Source organism: Miniopterus schreibersii, assembly GCF_964146895.1.
Source record: "Miniopterus schreibersii genome assembly, chromosome: 10".
Taxonomy (NCBI): Eukaryota; Metazoa; Chordata; class Mammalia; order Chiroptera; family Miniopteridae; genus Miniopterus; species Miniopterus schreibersii.
Window position 1 is genome coordinate 60,218,344 of NC_138110.1, and position 17,545 is coordinate 60,235,888.

General features: G+C 42.2%; 1 protein-coding gene across 2 annotated transcripts in view; it reads right to left on the minus strand.

Annotated features, from left to right (window-relative positions):
• The window catches only part of ITCH (itchy E3 ubiquitin protein ligase), a 94,774-nt gene extending 80,426 nt beyond the window's left edge, over nucleotides 1-14,348 (minus strand). Inside the window, exons 1-2 of one of the 2 annotated variants that reach the window (XM_081148924.1) lie at nucleotides 14,267-14,348; nucleotides 10,455-10,538 (exon numbers count right to left, since the gene is read on the minus strand). The gene's annotated coding sequence lies outside the window, so the exon portion shown is untranslated. The remainder of the gene's footprint in view (nucleotides 1-10,454; nucleotides 10,539-14,266) is intronic. The other variant, XM_081148925.1, reaches the window with a different exon arrangement.
• Between the last annotated feature and the right edge of the window lie 3,197 nt (nucleotides 14,349-17,545).

Below are 17,545 nucleotides of genomic sequence, written 5' to 3' on the forward strand. Positions count from 1 at the left end.
TTTACAGCTAGAGTTTAAAGGATTTGACATGCCACAATAAATATAACTACTGCTGTGCTACTATAAATATTGCTCTTCTGCAAACAATGCTTTTGTAATAATATACAACCTAATTATATATAGAGTTGAATTTCCTGGCTCCCAAAAGACTGACTATCTCTCAATACTCATGAATTCTCAAAATATACAACGCTGATGGCCGTTGTCCCCAATCTTCCAGCAAACCTTTCTCGTATCATTTCTAAACAATTAAGAACTAACACTGTGGGACATTTACACCATGGAATACTATGCAGCTGAAAGAAAGAAGGCTCTCTTATCCTTTGGGACAGCATGGAGGGACCTGGAGAGGATTATGCTAAGTAAAATAAGCCAATCAGAGAAAGATAAGTATCACATGATCTCACTCACATGTGGAATCCAATGAACGAAATAAACTGATGAACAAAATAGATCCAGAGACATAGAAGCATGGAACAGACTGAGGGATCTCAGAGAAAAGGCAGGGATGGGGGAGTGGGTGGGGAGAAATTAAACAAAGAACTTACATACATAAATGCATAACCTGTGGACAAAGACAGCAGTATGGGGGGAGGGGACATATGTAATGCTTTTTTTTTTTTTTTAATATATCTTTATTGATTTCAGAGAGAGGAAAGGAGAGGCGGAGAGAGAGAGAGAGAGAGAAACATCAATGATGAGAGAGTCATTGATCGGCTGCCTCCTGCAGGCCCCTGACTGGGGATTGAGCCCGCAACCTGGGCATGTGCCCTGACCAGGAATCGAACCCCGATTGCCTGGATCCTAGGTCGACACTCAACGGCTAGGCCACGCCCAGCCGGGCTGTAATACTTTCAATAAAGATAAATTTTAAAAAAAGAACCAATGCCCTGGCCAGTGTGGCTCAGTTGCCTGAGCAGCGACCCATGCACCAACAGGTCATAGGTTCGATTCCCGGTCAGGGCACATGCCCAGGTTGCGGGCTCTACTGGGGTGTGCAGCAGGCAACCGATCCATGTTTCTCTCTCACATCTATGTTTCTCTCTTTCTCTCTTTAAAAATCAATAAAAATGTATTTTTTAAAGTTATCAATATGAATAAGTTACTAAGTAACATGTATGCACACTTTAAAAACAAATTCATGCATTTTTATTAAAAGGAGTAAAAAACTACTGTTATTCAGATTGTATTAAAAACCAGGGGGGGGGAAATCGAAGAGAGAATCATTTACATCAAGAGCCCTAAATACTGGGGTTAGGAAAGGCGGGACAAGTTACCACTTACCATTAGGAAACTAATAGGATTATGAAAGCAGAGCCAATTCTATATCCCCCAAAATAAAACTGGGTCTGCAGACTTTCACCTTACTATTTATTCTATTCCAAGACTACCTCCTCTATTCTGACTGCATCTGAAAAGGAACTGAATAAAAATATTATTCCAAAGAAGGCAAAATACCACACACTTTTTTGTTCTCACAAGTAAACAAATTGATATCCAGGAAATTTAGATGGACTGCCCAATTAGGCAAAGAATTCTTACACAGGATACCAGAAGTACCATCCACACAAAAAAAATTAAGAAATTAAGCCTTGTCAAAATGAGAAACTTCTGCTCTTCAAAAGACACTATTAAGAAAATAAAAAGACAAGCAAAAGGTTGGGAAAATATATTTGCAAGATGCATATCCAATAAAGGATTTATATTCAGAATTCATACACACAAAAATATTCTTACAACTCGATAATAAGGCAAACGACCCAATCGAATGGACTGTTCGAGGTCAGAAAAGAAGATAGGGCCAAAAATCTGAGATCTCTAGCCTTGCTCAATGCTAATTTCATGATTTAAAACCATGGTTCCTGCCCAGCCGGGTGTGGCTCAGTGGCTGAGCGTCGACCTAGGAGCCAGGTGATTGGGGTTCGATTCCCAGTCAGGGCACATGCCCGGGTTGCGGGCTCAATCAATGACTCTCTCATCATTGATGTTTCTAGCTCTCTCTCTCTCCCTCTCCCTTCCTCTCTCTGAAATCAATAAAGATATGTTTAAAAATTAAAAAATTAAAAAAAAATAAAACCATGGTTCCTTAAAGGAGCCAAAAAAGATAAAAAGGAAACAAAAACACTTATGTCACTGCCATAACTGAATTTATTCAGTTTAGTCCTTTCTGAAATTATTTTTTTATATTCTTTTGAAACATAAGTTTTTGTGTTTTTTAAAATATGTCTTTATTCATTTCAGAGAGCGTGAGAGACAGAAACATCATTAATGAGAGAGTCATTGATAGAGTGCCTCCTGCACGCCCCCTACTGGGGATCAAGCCCACAACCCGGGCATGTCCCCTAACCAGAAATCAAACTTCAATTCCCTGGATCCTAGGTTGATGCTCAACTGCTAAGCCACGCCGGCTGGGCCTTTTTGACAACCCTCTCTTGACAAAAACAGAAAACCCTAACAAATACCACAGTCTCAAAATTTCAAATCATCACAATAAAATCACGTTAAGAAGTGAATCACTGAAATGGCTGAAACAGGTATTTCCCCCTCAGAATGACAAAAGGCAAAACCCTTGTTTGAATACCTCGGGCTGACTTGTATTTTCTTAGGGAAACAGTAACAAGAGCAAATCTTCTAAGAGAAGATTCAAATTTCTTTTAGTAAGATCCTGGATTTTCCTTCTCTGAAGTAAAATTTAAATGACACAGGGACACTTCCTTGCCTAAACACTTAATCCTTTATAAATGTTTACCCCACTAAGTAAATAGTTAACAAGAAGAATAGAGAAATCCAAAACTCAAGAAAAATGTAATGAAGGTTTTGCCCCAACCAACCTTCACCGTTATCTTCTTATCGTCAAACATTTACTGAGCGACTACGTATTGGAGAGACAGGTTCTAGCAGCTTTGTCAACAAAAGGAAAGGAGGAGAAATAGCAGTAGACCCAGAGAAAGAAAAGATATGAGCAGCAGCCTGGAAAATTGTTAAGACACCAAAAACACACACAACAAAACTGTTAAAAAAATGGGTAAAAAGACTTAAATAGATACTTCCCCAAAGAGATATAAACGGTAAAAGAATATACAAAGATGCTCAATAAAAAAATGCAAAGCAAAACCACAATAAAGAAATCACCTCACCCATCAGGATGACTATTATTAGCAAAACAAACAAACCGAAAACAGCAAATGTTGACATGGGTGTGGAAAATGGAAACTCTTGTGTACTGCTGGTGGAAATGTAAAATGGTATAGCTGTTGTGGAAAACAGTATGTATGGTGGTTTCTCAAAAAAATCAAACATAGAATCACCACATGATCTACAATTCCACCTCTAGGAATATACCTAAAAGAATTAAAAGGACACAAACAGATATTTATGCACCCACATTCATAGCATCATTATTCCAAAAATAGCCAAAAGTGGATCTAACCCAAATGTTCACCAATAGATGAATGGATAAACAAAATGTGGTATGCATATAAAATGGAATATTATTCAGCCTTAAAAAGAAATGAAATTCTGACACATGCCGTAACAATGTTCTTGAAGACATTATGCTAAGTGAAAAAAGCCAGACACAAAGGAAAAATATTGAGGTATCTAGAATAGCCAAATTCTATATAGAGACAAAAGGTAGCATAGTGGTTACCAGGGGCTGCGGGAGGGGGTGTGTGAGTTATTGTTTAATGGTAACAGTTTCAGTTTGGGATGATAAAAAAAATTCCGGCAGTGCACAGTGAAAAACAACAATGTGAATATACCTAATTTCACTGAACCAAACACTTAAAAATGGTTAAAATGGTAAATTTTATGTACTTATATTTTACCACAATAAGGAACCACCAAACAAAAATAATCAGGACAGATAAGTTCATCACTTTCTTTGTCCCTTAGAGATGAAAACATCAATTTATATGGTTAAAAAAACAACAAAAACTAACAGAACAGACTGAATACATACTCCATCTATCTCCATTCCCTCCTGAAAGCTTGGCAAAATGAAATAAAGGGGGAAAAAAGCATAAACCACCCAGCTGGCGTGGCACAGCGGTTGAACATCGACCTATGATCCAGGAGATCGAGGTTTGATTGCCAGTCAGGGCACATGCCCGGGTTGTGGGCTAGATCCCCAGTGGAGGGCGTGCAGGAGGCAGCCAATCAATGACTTTCTCATCGTTGACGTTTCTATCTCTCTCCCTCTCCTTTCCTCTCTCTGAAATCAATAAAGACATATTTTTTTTAAAAAAGAAAAAGTATAAACCCTCAAGGGCAAAGACAAAGGGGGAGAAGATGACCATAGATAAATAAGTGTCAGCAACATTCTGGACAATGGAAAGCAGTAGTAGTTACATTCTGCAGTTACATTATCTAGTTCCTCCAAAAAATTCCAAAAAAAAGATAATCTAGGACTTTCCTTTGACTACTGACATTCCACATAAGTAAATGTAGCTAATCCCTCTCTTTTGTTCCTTTCCTTCCCACTTCCAAAGCAGATCTATAATTAAATGAACCATCTGAAAATCCCTTTTAATATTCAGGACAAATGAACTCCAAAAACTAGGTTAGGCAGTGCTGAGAAAAAAAAAAAATTTCCTTCTCCATGAAATGAGATTTAGCTCAATTTGACCCTGTTGTTACATCTCTATGATGGCGACAACTTTGTGTACTTTTCAGAGATTCAGTTCAGTACTCTTATTTATCAATGAGGGAAATGTTGCTATATCTCAAATATTCTTAATACTCAGGCTATATCTAACACACTATTCTATTACTAAAAAGGCTAGTTACAACATTACATTTTTCATAGTAGGCAAAAATAAGGAATAACTTCCATGTGTATGTCAAGAAAATTTTCACGGGAAAGTATAAACAGAACAAAAGCTTGGTGAAAATAAAATCCTAAAAATCACTTTCGTAAGTGATACAGAATAAACACATTCCACCTTTCTACAACGTTTATCAGTTTCTTTAAACATTCTGAATCATAAATTAATTATTGTGTCAAGTTTCTGCAGCAAAATTCTACAATTTTTCCACGAGCAAACCATTTGTCAGTGTTTCCAAACCTTTGTAGATACAAAAATTCCACATATAAACTAACGTCTAATGAAACTTTTCAAAGGTTAACTGAAATCACCAAAAATACAAAACTAGAAATGTGATAAGCTGTTGAACTACTTTGATACTTCCTTTTTCTATTTTTTTAAACAAGGTTACTAATAACAGCTAGCATTTTATTTAGCATTTTTTTTAATGTGCAGTCTCATGACAACCATGGGAAATAGAAATTATGCCCATTTTTCACACATACAAAAAATTGAAGCTCAGGGTATCTATGTTTATAGTACAATGCTGGAGCTGGCAATCCAAGTCCTATGCTTTATTTATTTATTTATTTAAAATTTTAATTTTATTAATTAAATTAATAATCCAAGGATTCCATTGATTTTTATAGAGTGGGGGGGGGGAGAGATCGAGACAAATATAGATGTGAGAAAGACCCATCAATTGGTTGCCTCCCACACACACACCATGACCAGGCAAGGGATGGAACCTGCAACCCAGGTACATACCCTTCACCATGAATCGAACCTGAGACCCTAGGATGCGAGGGCCAACACTCTAACCACACTAGCCAGGGCAATATTTTTATTGATTTTAGAGAGAAGAATAGAGAGAAACACTGATGGGCTGCCCCCCACATGCCTCCTGCTGGGAATCAAGCCCAAAACCTGGGCATGTGCCCTGACCAGGAATCGAACCAGTGACCTCTTGGTTCATGGGTCGACGCTCAACCACTGAGCCACACCGACTGGGCAAATCCTAAGCTTTAAACCATCACATTATACCATTTTTCAAAAGCATAATCTTTTCAAATACTAGTTTCATAAAACAAAAAGCAAACTCCTAAGTGGTTATATATTTGTAGATAAAGACCTGCTACTTACCTAATTCATCTGAACACTTATAAAATTGTTAGTCCGACAGAGACTGGCAGCATTAATATTTAGTTATACTACTAATTAACCTTCAACTATTTATATAGCACCTAAGAACTTCCTTTTCTTTCTATTCTACTTGTGCAAACTAGGAACTCATAAGACTGTGTATGTGATCCATCATTAGGAGTGTGCTGAGGCTGAGAATGAAGGAAGATCCACAACATGAAAAAAGAGGCGTAGCCTGTACACACAGTATTATCTTCCCATACCCCAGTTTTTACAAAGTGAATAGGAAAAAAGCTTTCAAAATTACCTACTGCGAGGTCCCACTGTCACAGGGTGACCCAAATATAAACTTTTGTCTCTTAGACGAGCATCTGTCCCTTCCTTTCTATTACCATTACCACCTCCTTAGCCTAGTCTTCCTGACTCCAGACCCCACCGACCCTAGTAAATACTGCAGACCTCAATATTATCAAATAAATCTTCATAAATTACCATCTGATTTTGTCAGCCAACAGGACTTAAGGTTATCTCAAAATGAGAAGGCTGGCCCTGATGGGTGTGGCTCAGCAGCTGAGTGTCGACCTGGGATCCAGGCAATCCGGGTTCGATTCCCGGTCAGGGCACATGCCCGGGGTTGTGGGCTCGATCAATGACTCTCTCATCATTGATGTTTCTATCTCTCTCTCACCCTCTCCTGTCCTCTCTCTGAAATCAATAAAGATATATTTTAAAAATAAATAAGAAGGCTGGTCTCTTAATTATTCCAAGCTTTCTCCTATTACCAGGCCCACACAAAACCTCTCCAGACTAATCTAAACTCCACCTAATCTCTTCACTGTGCTTCCACCATCTCAAGTCCATTCCTGCCTCTGCCCCTTGGTCCACTCTGAATCCCAGTCTTAAATAGCTTCCCTTTTTCTCTCTGTCTTCATAATTATTCTGCATACCCCTCATTCAGCCCTAGACTGCTTTGAGGTATTGCTTAAATCTTTATGTGGGTAAGGACTTGCTTCCCAGAGGGCAGGGAAGATGGGTTACGCTGCAAAAAGTCAAGCCTCAGATCAGAGGTTGCAGAGTGGTAACCCACAAGACAAATTCAGCCCACAGTGGTGATTTGTTTGGCCCACAGTGTTTATATTATGAATTCATAAGTCGCCAACACTTAAAAATAAAGATTTCTCATAGAATCTGGATTTCCAGCTTCTCTTTAGAAAAAAGTTAAGATGTTCAGACCATACTTGGTCTACACTCCCCACTAGATCAATAGTGAACCAACACTGAATTATACATTTTTAAATGGTTAAAATAGTAAATTTTACCTCAATTTAAAAACAAAGAACTGAAGCAACGTGGTCAAAGTCATACTGCTAATACATGGTAGAGCCAAAATTCAAAACCAGACAATCTAACTCCAGTACACGGTTCACCCCTACAATATGATTCCTTCAGACCAGCATCCTTTCTTCTGTGACCAAGTAAACTGATTCTCTGAAACAAAGGATCAAAGGACTAAATTTTAGAGTCTACTCTTTCTTTGCAAAAATAACTAAGAAGCAAACCAAAGTTCACCTAAATTTCTGGATCTTTTTCCTTATCTCAAAAGAAAAAAATGTCCTGTAATTGACAGAGAAAAAGCTGCAGAACCCAATAAAATGTATCTTCTCAGAAAGCAAGTACGTTATTAGACATTTCTGGAATGAGGTAAGCTCCATGCAGATGAATTCTTAGCTTCAAACTTTAAACAATACAAAACTTCACTTTTGTGGGGTAGGGAGTCTATCGGGGTAATCAGTTTGCAGACATGAAAAAAAATTGCAAGTTTCTTGATGGCAGGGTCTCCTTTTTCATCATGATTCCCTGTAATGCCTAGCACAGAACAGCATTTAACATATATTTAATTATGTTTGAACCAAGAAATCCAAAGTTAGTATCTTAAGTTGCAATCCAATGCATTCCTTATTATATCACCTTGCTTTTTACAATGATTACTTGTGGCCAAGTTTGTTTCCCTGACAAGAACACAAAATCCTTGAGGCAAGGGTTTTAAATTAAGTACCCCTTAGGACCTAACACAACAGGAGCTCAATAAATGCTTGCTGAATACTACAAACTTAATATTTCTATACTTAGGTTTCCTATAAGTCTCTTCCTACTGTTTAAAGTAGAACTTAAAATGGCTTCTCAATTATAAAGCACTGGATATTATGAAATGCTATTATAAGGTATTTCTGAAACCAGTCCTATATTGTGGTATAAACAAAGCCATGAAAAATTAGTAAGCCGGTGAATGAAGTACTAAGTATAATCAAAGAGTGAGCTAGAAGGAATCTGAGAGATCATGTTCAATACTTTCAATACACAAGTGAGGAAGCAGAGACCCAGAGAGAGTTAAGTGAACTGCCCAAGTTCACAGAATTTAAGTAACAAGCAACCCAAGGCTAGAACCCAGTTCTTCTGAATGTTGGCCCAGTTTTCTTTCCACAAAGAACTACTTTGTGAGTTCAGGATAAAGTAGATACTTTTAGAAATATTTTAAAGAAATTTGGTATGGACGATCTTTCCCAGAACATAAGTTTTTGTAAGGTATTACATCACCATTAAGTAAATGAAAGCTGCCTTGTTCCTTTACTGCAGATAACACCACTCTCCCCCCCTTTTTTCTCTATACATGTATTTTTCATTTTCATGTCTTTTCTTTCATTGTCAGATTCTAAGAATTCTTCCTCTTACCATCTCTTCTTTTTAAAAAAATATCTTTATTGATTTCAGAGAGAGGAGGGGAGAGGGAGAGAGATAGAAACATCAATGATGACAGAGTCATTGACTGGATGCCTCCTGCACACTCCTTACTGGGGATCGAGCCTGCAACCAGGGCATGTGCCCTGACCGGAATCTCCTGGATCATGGGTCGATGCTCAACCACTGAGCCACACCGGCCGGGCTCACCATCTCTTCTTTATCTACTTTTCCTATTACTCATTCCTTTTCCTAGTATCTCTCATAAAGCATCCCACCATCTCCTTCTTTTCTCTCCATAATTATAAAAAAGGACATATTAAGTACATATTTGATCCTGAAACACCATAATAAGCAAATCACAGCCTTGATTTCTAAGAATTTATAGAGCGCCCGGCCAGCCGTGACTCAGTGGTTGAGTGTCGACCTAGGATCCAGGTGATCGGGGTTCGATTCCCAGTCAGGGCACATGCCCGGGTTGCAGGCTCAATCCCCAGTTGGGGGCATGCAGGAGGCGGCCGATCAGTGACTCTCTCATCATTGATGTTTCAACTCTCTCCCCCCCTCTCCTTTCCTCTCTCTGAAATCAATAAAGGTATCCTTAAAAAAAGGGGAAAAAAAGAATTTACATAGCAATTAGTTAACAAAGAAAATAAACACAAAGGGTCACACAGATGAGTAATACGGATGGAACATTTATGGAAGGAAAGTGGTAATGACAATGACAACGAATAGCAGCAAGGCAAAGGTCGGGCAAACATAAGGGGCCTCTCCCTGTTCAGCCGGCTCACCTACCGACTCACCTGCTCTGCTTACTCCCCCCCATTCTCTTACTGCTCTGTCTTTTCTATGTTCTACTTTTTTATAAATCCAGTAGCCTTCCTTTTCTCCCCCAATCTTTTAAAGTGAATCTGTCCTATTCTCATGTTTTCTTTTTCAATATTATTGCCAACTTCTTCCACCTTGTAGATCTAGATAATGTCTTAAGTTATAAACTCATTTTTTTCTAAAGATTTAATATGTATTATTTTATTTGATCCTGAGAACCCCAGGGAGGCAGGTGAGAAGCAAAACATCTTTTTTACAGATACGAACTGTGTCCCAGCAAGATTAAATAATCTGTAAAAAGTCAGTTTGTCAGTGGAAAAACCAAGTAAGAACCCAAACCTTTTCTCTCCAAGTCCTCCACTCTTTTTCCACTGCATAATGTTGCCTTCTTTTTAATTCCTACACTTTTTCACCATGCACATGCACATGCCTAGACAAGTATACAGAGATAAACTTTTAAAAGACAGCACACCACGGCCAGTGTGTCTCAGTGGTTGAGCGTGGGACCCATGAATCAAGAGGTCACTTCCAGGTCAGGGCGCATGCCTGAGTTGCAGCTTGATCCCCAGTAGGGAGAGTGCAGGAGGCAGCCGATCAATGGTGTTTCTCTCTCATCCATGTTTCTCTCTCTCCTTCTCCCGTCCTCTCTTTCTAAAAAAACAAACAAAACAGCACAAATGGGAAAAGTGTGTGTATATCTAAGGAAGCTAAAGAAACAGAAAAGTCAGAGGATATTAAGAGCACAGTATGGCTCATGTGCTAACTCTCATAAAGAAGCTTTGGGTTTCCAGATCTAGGTGGAAACTGCCTATTTCTTCAACCAACTGATGTAGGCAGCACCAACAGTGCTCTCTCCATACCTCCCACAGCAGTTACATGACCAAGGCTCACCCTCTGCACCATTCCTATGCCACAACGTCTCTCACAGGCATGCCACCATACCTGAAGTTCTCACCGTTCAAGTCAGGAGTCACTTCTTTGGGTTAAGGCGTTGTCTCCAGAAGGCCACTGTTAAATGCATGTTACCTGAGAGGGAAAGAAGGGTCCATTAACACACTGCTTCTATGGTTAAATGTGTCAAATTAGCGATGACCTTGGTAATCTAACAGCACAACATCTTTTAAGTTTCACTGCATATGTAGTTTTTGATGGGGAAGGCAGGATAAGAAGGTAGCTGAAAATGACTCATACATAGTATGGGGTAATGCCCACCTAAGTAGGACGGCCACATGGCAAAATGAGAACAGCCATGTAAACACATACTCTACCGATTGGAGTCACCGTAAGGACAGTCCTTGCAATTTGGAAGCTCCTAGGGATAGGAAAAGAAAACACTCCAAGGATCTGACAATAGCCAGTTCTGGAAAAAAGCAAAAGAGGTGAGCTGGCAGCTGTTTTCCAAGGAAAGTGCACTGCTAAACTGAAGAAAGGCAGGCAGGAATAGCTTCTGGTTAACTACGTACTTCTAGTTGTGGGACTAGTTTCCAACATTTTCAGCTGAGGGCCAACCTCCCAACCAGAGAATGCTGCAGTTCAATTCGGCAAACACCCCCCACCCTTGCTAACTTATATTGACTCAAAGCCAGTATCATTTACAGCCACAAAAATCAACATGCCTTTACTGAGCACTTATTATGAGCCCAGAATCTGGCTAGGTGCTATAAATACAGAAAAAAAAATAACCTTACACACTTTTTCCTTAACTCATACAAAGGAAACCAATACCCAAAACCCAAAACTGAAAGAGAGATGAGAAGCAAGAAAGGAAGTAACAACAAAAAAAACAGGTAATATTTCTTATCAGTGCCAGCACAAACTTCTTAGGCCAGAATGAAAACAACAAAACTTACTTCTAGGACAAAGTTCCTTGTTAAACTCTTGCTTAAATAGTCAAGAGGCACAGACTAGAAAAGCCTTTTTCCCTTTGGTGTAACACCCACAGCTCTTTAGCATTTAATAGTACACACCTACCTTGGTACATTCTGGAGAACTAAGAGATACAAACGTGGCTCTAGTTCTTGCTGATTCTTAACTAGGTTTAGGTAAATAATTTAACTTGCTTTGGACTTTCTTAAAAACAAACAAACAGAAAACGAGGAAGAACTAGTCTAAGGATAGCACACACTTAGCACATACACCTCCTGCTGGAGAAGTATGTCCATAGGCGGCATCGCCAAGCAACCACAACTCCCCTTCCCACAGAACCCATATAACCAAAATCCTTCTCAACACATTGCTTCTAGAAGCTACTTCAAAGTAGAACTGGCCCATAAGCCAAAATATATTTGCCACTGTGGACTAGATAATCTCTGCACTCTCTTCCAACTCTAAAATTCTAACACCAAGTTTCTGAGGGTGGAAGAAAAACACTTCCAACAGGCTTAGATCAATAATGTTGACAGTTAAAAATTTCAGTATAATCTCCCAAGTTCTCCTCCAAATTGAACCCGATCTGGTTCTTTCTAATTTTTGAAAGATGCTAATGAACAATCACTCTGATCCATTAACATATATAGCCTGGCAATATTATTCAGATTTGTCCATGGGTTCTTTTGACAGGAAAGGAGCCCTTTACCCAGACTGGCTCTAAAAAAATTCTCATCCAAAATTATGTCAACAATGGTGCACTAGTAAAGAATTAAACCCAATCCCAATCCCCACAGCCTCTCTCCAAGGTCAAGCCTTTTCACCTCTCACTCAGACCTCTGCAATAGCTGTTCTTCCACTTAACTGGAGCAATCTTCCTAAAACCACATGTATTCATATCACTTACCTGTTTAAAAATAGGTTTTTATTGCTAACAACATAAGTTTTTTAGCATAATACTTAGAACTTTCCATGTAATTGCTTCCTTTTACCTTTCTGGCCTCACATCCCATAATGCTCTCGGTCCCCTTCCCACTCCCTACTCCCTGAACCCTTTTTCTTCCACAAGCCTCTGCATTTACACACAGCATGAAGGTGTCTCCTCTGCCTATGCTGTCACACTCCCACTCATCATCTAAGACCCAAATTAGGTGCATGGGCAGGTCCTCTCTCCTCCTCTGGCCATCCTCAGACAAAACTGGTCACTTCCTCTTCTAGCTCAAGGCTTTTTTTGTGAGCTGTCGTTGATGGGTCCACAGAATTGTTTGCCTCTGTGGTTCTCCAAACTATCGGAATTGCCTGAGGCATGTTTTAAAAGCAAATTCTTCAGGTCCAACCCAGAGGTAATAAATCAATCTCAGGAGGTGAGACCCTGGAATTAATTTCTGATTTTAAAAAGTTCCCCTAATTACTCTAACGGTCAAATTTGGGGACTACTTGTTTGTCCGTCTCTTCCAATAGGTGTGAAGATGGGTTTGTTGGGTTTTTTTAAAAAAAATAATGTAGAAATGAAATACACTAGAATACACCACAGAAGTATTCTGCACTTGCTTTTTATTTCACATCATACTCCTGTTGACTGGACTCATGCTGAAGATGAAGGAATTCCTTTTGGACTCAACACACCCAAAACCTACATTCATCGTTCAAAAAACAGCTGAATGTCCACCTTCGTCTCTAAATCTTAAACATGAAGAAACTGTGGCTTGAGTAAACCATGAGCGCACGGTGCAGGCTCTCAGCAGCCCTGCCCCAGAGCCTCACTGCAGCTGGGTAGCAGCCCGGAGCCGGTTCTGAGGGTGGAAATAAATACACTCTGCCGCACACACTCCCTAGGGCGACTGCACTCGGGGCAGACGCCTGAGACCCCGCCTAAGCGCAACGAGAGGTGGCTGACTCCAGTGCCTCCGTAATTTTCGAAGGCAAATCCCACTCTTCCCCACCCCTCGCTCCCCTAAAACGTAAACTGAAGCTGTAGGATGACGGCAGTAACTGCCACAAGATTAAGATACAACATAACCAAGGAGACAAGCTGAGTTGTTACTGGGGAATCATGAATTTCGGGTAGCTTTTGCAAGTTCCCCTGATTCCATCTCTAATTTCAGACTCAACCTCGGGACACAGACCCTGTGTTTTTATCTAAACCTTGAGTTCCTCACGAAGTCTTGTCCTCATCATGTTTCGACCCTCACAGGTTCACGGCTCCTTTTTTCTTCCCTTTAGTCAAGAGAAGGGCACTCTCAGGAGGGAGGACAGTGACAGTTCCACGTCTGCAAAACTTGGCGCTGGCGGGGCCGCGGTAGAAGCGGGCACCAAGGAGGGCGCCCGGGCCGGGACCACCACGCCGAGGGACAATGGAGGGAGGAGAGTGAGACACACAAGGGGACGCAGCCGCTGCGCTAGGCCCCCTCGCGATTCGGGGCTCCAAAAAGTCTCCACAAGGCCAGCCGGGTGGCAGGTGGGCCCAGCCACCGCCCCTTAAAGGGCCACGTCGCCCGCGCCGGCGGCCGCCGCCGCCGCCGGGCCCCGCGCAAAGGCCGAGCCGCGAGAGGGTGGCCCCGGACAGCATCGAGGGGCGCGGGTCCGGACCCTGACGGTTCTCGCCGTGGCCCAACCCTCCCATAACTTGGGGCCCGTGAGGCCAGAAGCGCCGGACGCCTCAGCCCTACAGCGGCCCTTCGGCGCGTCCGGCCGTCCCACCCCCCACCCGGCCCCAGCCACTAGCCGGAGCTCCCCGCGCCCCCACGGCACCGGCTCCGAGGGAAGAGGGAGCAGCCGCGCCTCTGGGCCCCGGCTTGCGCGCCGCACTCCTCCACCCCTCGTTCTCCTCGGACACTCTTATCCCCCCTCTCCCCAGAACGGCCCCCAGCCCGCCAGCGGGTGTTTACCGGGACTCGGGGCGGCGGCGACTCTCCAGTCCCTGGACTAAGATGGCAGCCGGTCCCGAGTCCCGTCCACAGCGACTAGAGCGAGTTGGCAGCCAGTGCGCAGGCGCCTCGGGCTCGGAGCGACTCGCACTACAACCCCCAGCAGCCCCCGCACCAGCCGGCAGCCAGCATCCCACAGCCCGCAGCCCGCAGCCCGCCCCGACCGGCCGCGACCGGCCTGCGCCGCACCGTCCGTTTTCTTGCCCCCAGGTGAGAGGAACTCGGGTTGTTCCCAGCACCTATAGGCTTTTTTAAACACACACACACACACACACACACACACACACACACACACACACACACACACACACACACACACACACACCCACACACACACACCCTAAAGACTGTCGCTCTGGTTCCCAAACTCTAGTGTGAATCAGAATCGCCTAGAAGGACTTAAATCTTAGACCGCTGGGCCCCACCCCCAGAGTTTCTCATTCAGCAGATTTAGGCTGGGATCTAATAATTTGCATTTCTGACAAGCGCTCCGGTGTGTAACGTGTGGCGGATCACACTTTGAAAGCCGCTGGATTATAGCTTAGTCCTTAAAGTATACCCCCGAGTTCATCTTCGTTGGTTGCGCGCCCGCCCTCTAACAGGCTGCCCTTCGGCGTGATGAAAACAGCTTCCACAGAAGCGGTGCCCACCCGGGGGTGCTGGGGGGTGCTAGGAGCTGCCAACACGCTTCTTCAGTTCTCTCAGCGCACCTGGAAGGAAGTGCCCCCATGCCTCTCACCTCAGGGCGGCGTAAGCCAGGCGGCCCGCTGCGGGTCCACCCGCCCTCTCGGCTTCCAGCGCGGGTTCTCCGCGGGAATGAGCGGGCTCTGCGCGTAGACCCGGGGGCACAACTAAATGCTTAGTAATTAGTGGCCTTTGCTAGTACCGTTTAGCACTTTTTCTCCCAATGAAACAAATATTTTACCATCTGGCAAGTCACTCACACTTTTCAAAGTACTTTTTTTTTTTTTAATCCTCACTGGAGGATGAGGATGTTTTTTCCATTGCTTTTCCAGCGAGAGACAGGGGGGTAGAGAGATCAATCAGTGTGAGAGAGACACATCTATTGGTTGCCTCCCAGGATCAGAGCGAGCCTGAGGTATGTGCCCTCCCCGGGACTGGACCTGGGACCCTTTAGTCCGAGGACGGGCACTCTAACCACCGAGCCAAACCGGCTAGGGCACAGAGTACGTTTAATTCCTCCATGTCAGTGTTTCCTGAACATGCCTTTAGGAGAGCTTGTTAAAGATTCCTGGACTTCTTCCGCATTCAGATTCTCCAGGGCAGTGGTTCTCAAACTTTAGTGTCCATCACAATTACCTGGAGGATTTTGTTAAAACACAGATTGCTGGGCTCTGCCCCATAATTTCCAATTCAGTAGGTCCCCCTGGGGTGGGCCTGAAAATGTACATTTTTAAAAAATGTACATTTTCAGCCCAGCCTGTGTGGCTCAGCAGGGATCCACCTGGGATCAACCTGGGATCCAGGAGATGGAGGTTTGATTCCTGGACAGGGCACATGCCCGGGTTGTGGTCTTGATCCCCACTGATTTCAGAGAGAGGGAGGGAGAGGGAGAGACAGAGAGACAGAAACATCAATGATGAGAGTGGTCATTGATCCGCTGCCTCCTGCACGCCCCCTGCTGGGGACCGATAGTGCCCTGACCAGGAATCAAACCTCCATCTCCTGGATCCTAGGTTGATGCTCAACTGCTAGGCACACCAGCCTGGCTAAAAATGTAAATTTTTAATCAAGGACCACATATGGAGAACCACTGTTTTTCAACTTTTTCTTTTCAATTATAGTTTACATTTTATTATTTTGTATTACTTTCAGGTGTACGGCATACTATTTAGACAATCATATATCTTAGAAAGTGGTGTCCTGCCACTCCCCATATTTCAAGTATCCACCTGACACCATACATAATTATTACACTATTACTGACTATTCCACTTATTTATGCACTCATTGATTGATTCCTGTATGTGCCCTGACTGGGGACTGAAACGGCAACCTTGGCTTTTCAGGACAATGCTCTAACCAACTGAGCTACACAGCCAGGGCATAATTTGTGCTTCTTAATCCCTTCACCTTTTTCACCCAGGCCTCCAACCCCCATCCCCTCTGTCAACCATCAATCTGTTCTCTGTGTCTATGAGTCTGTTTCAGTTTGGTTTATTCATTTATTTTGTTCTTTAGATTTCACATATAAGTGAATAATATGTTTTTTGTCTTTTCTTAATTATTTCACTTAGCATAATACCCTCTAGGTTCATTAATTCTGTCTCAAGTGGTAAGATTTCATTCATTTTTATGACTGAGTAATATTCCATTGTATATAGACACCACAACTTTTTTATGCACTCATCTATTGATGGGCACTTGAGTTACTTTGATATCTTGAATTACTTTGATGATGGTAAATAACACTGCAGTAAACATAGGGGTGTATATATTCTTTCAGATTAGTGTTTTGGGTTTCTTCTGATGTGTACCCAGAAGTGGAATCAATGGGTCATAAGGCAGTTCAATTTTTTAATTTTTTGAGGACCCTCCATGCCGTTTTTCATAGTGGCTGCATCAATCTGCATTCCCACCAACAGTGACCGAGGGTTCCCTTTTCCCACATTCTCAACATTTGTTTGTAGATCTATTGATAATAGCCATTCTGACAGATGTTCAACTTTTTTTTTTAATATGTCATTATTGATCTAAGGGAGAGGGAGAGAGACATAGAAACATCAATGATGAGAGTCATTGATGAGCTGCCTGCTGCATGCCCCCTACTGAGGTTTGAGCCCACAACCCAAGCATGTGCCCTGACCAGGAATGAAGCCACCATCTCTTGGGTCATAGGTCAATGCTCATCCACTGAGCCACACCAGCTGGGCTCAACTTTTTCTTAATCATTTAAGAAACATTTTTAGACACTTTTTTCCTCTAATCATTTTCCCCAATGAAATTTTAATATTACAAATATATTGTATATCTGTTTATGTAGCATTTGTATACCTGTGCTTTTATATAAACAATTTTTACAAATTTCCTCTCCACCTCCTACCAATTTTTGTCCCATTAAGAATGTATTCATGGAGGAAACAAGATGGTGGCATAGGTAACTGCTGCACCCGCCGCCTCCCACAACCACATCAAAATTACAACTAAAATACAGAACAACCAGCACTCAGAACCTCCTGAAATCTAGCTGAACAGAAGCCCCACAATCAGGGAACTAAA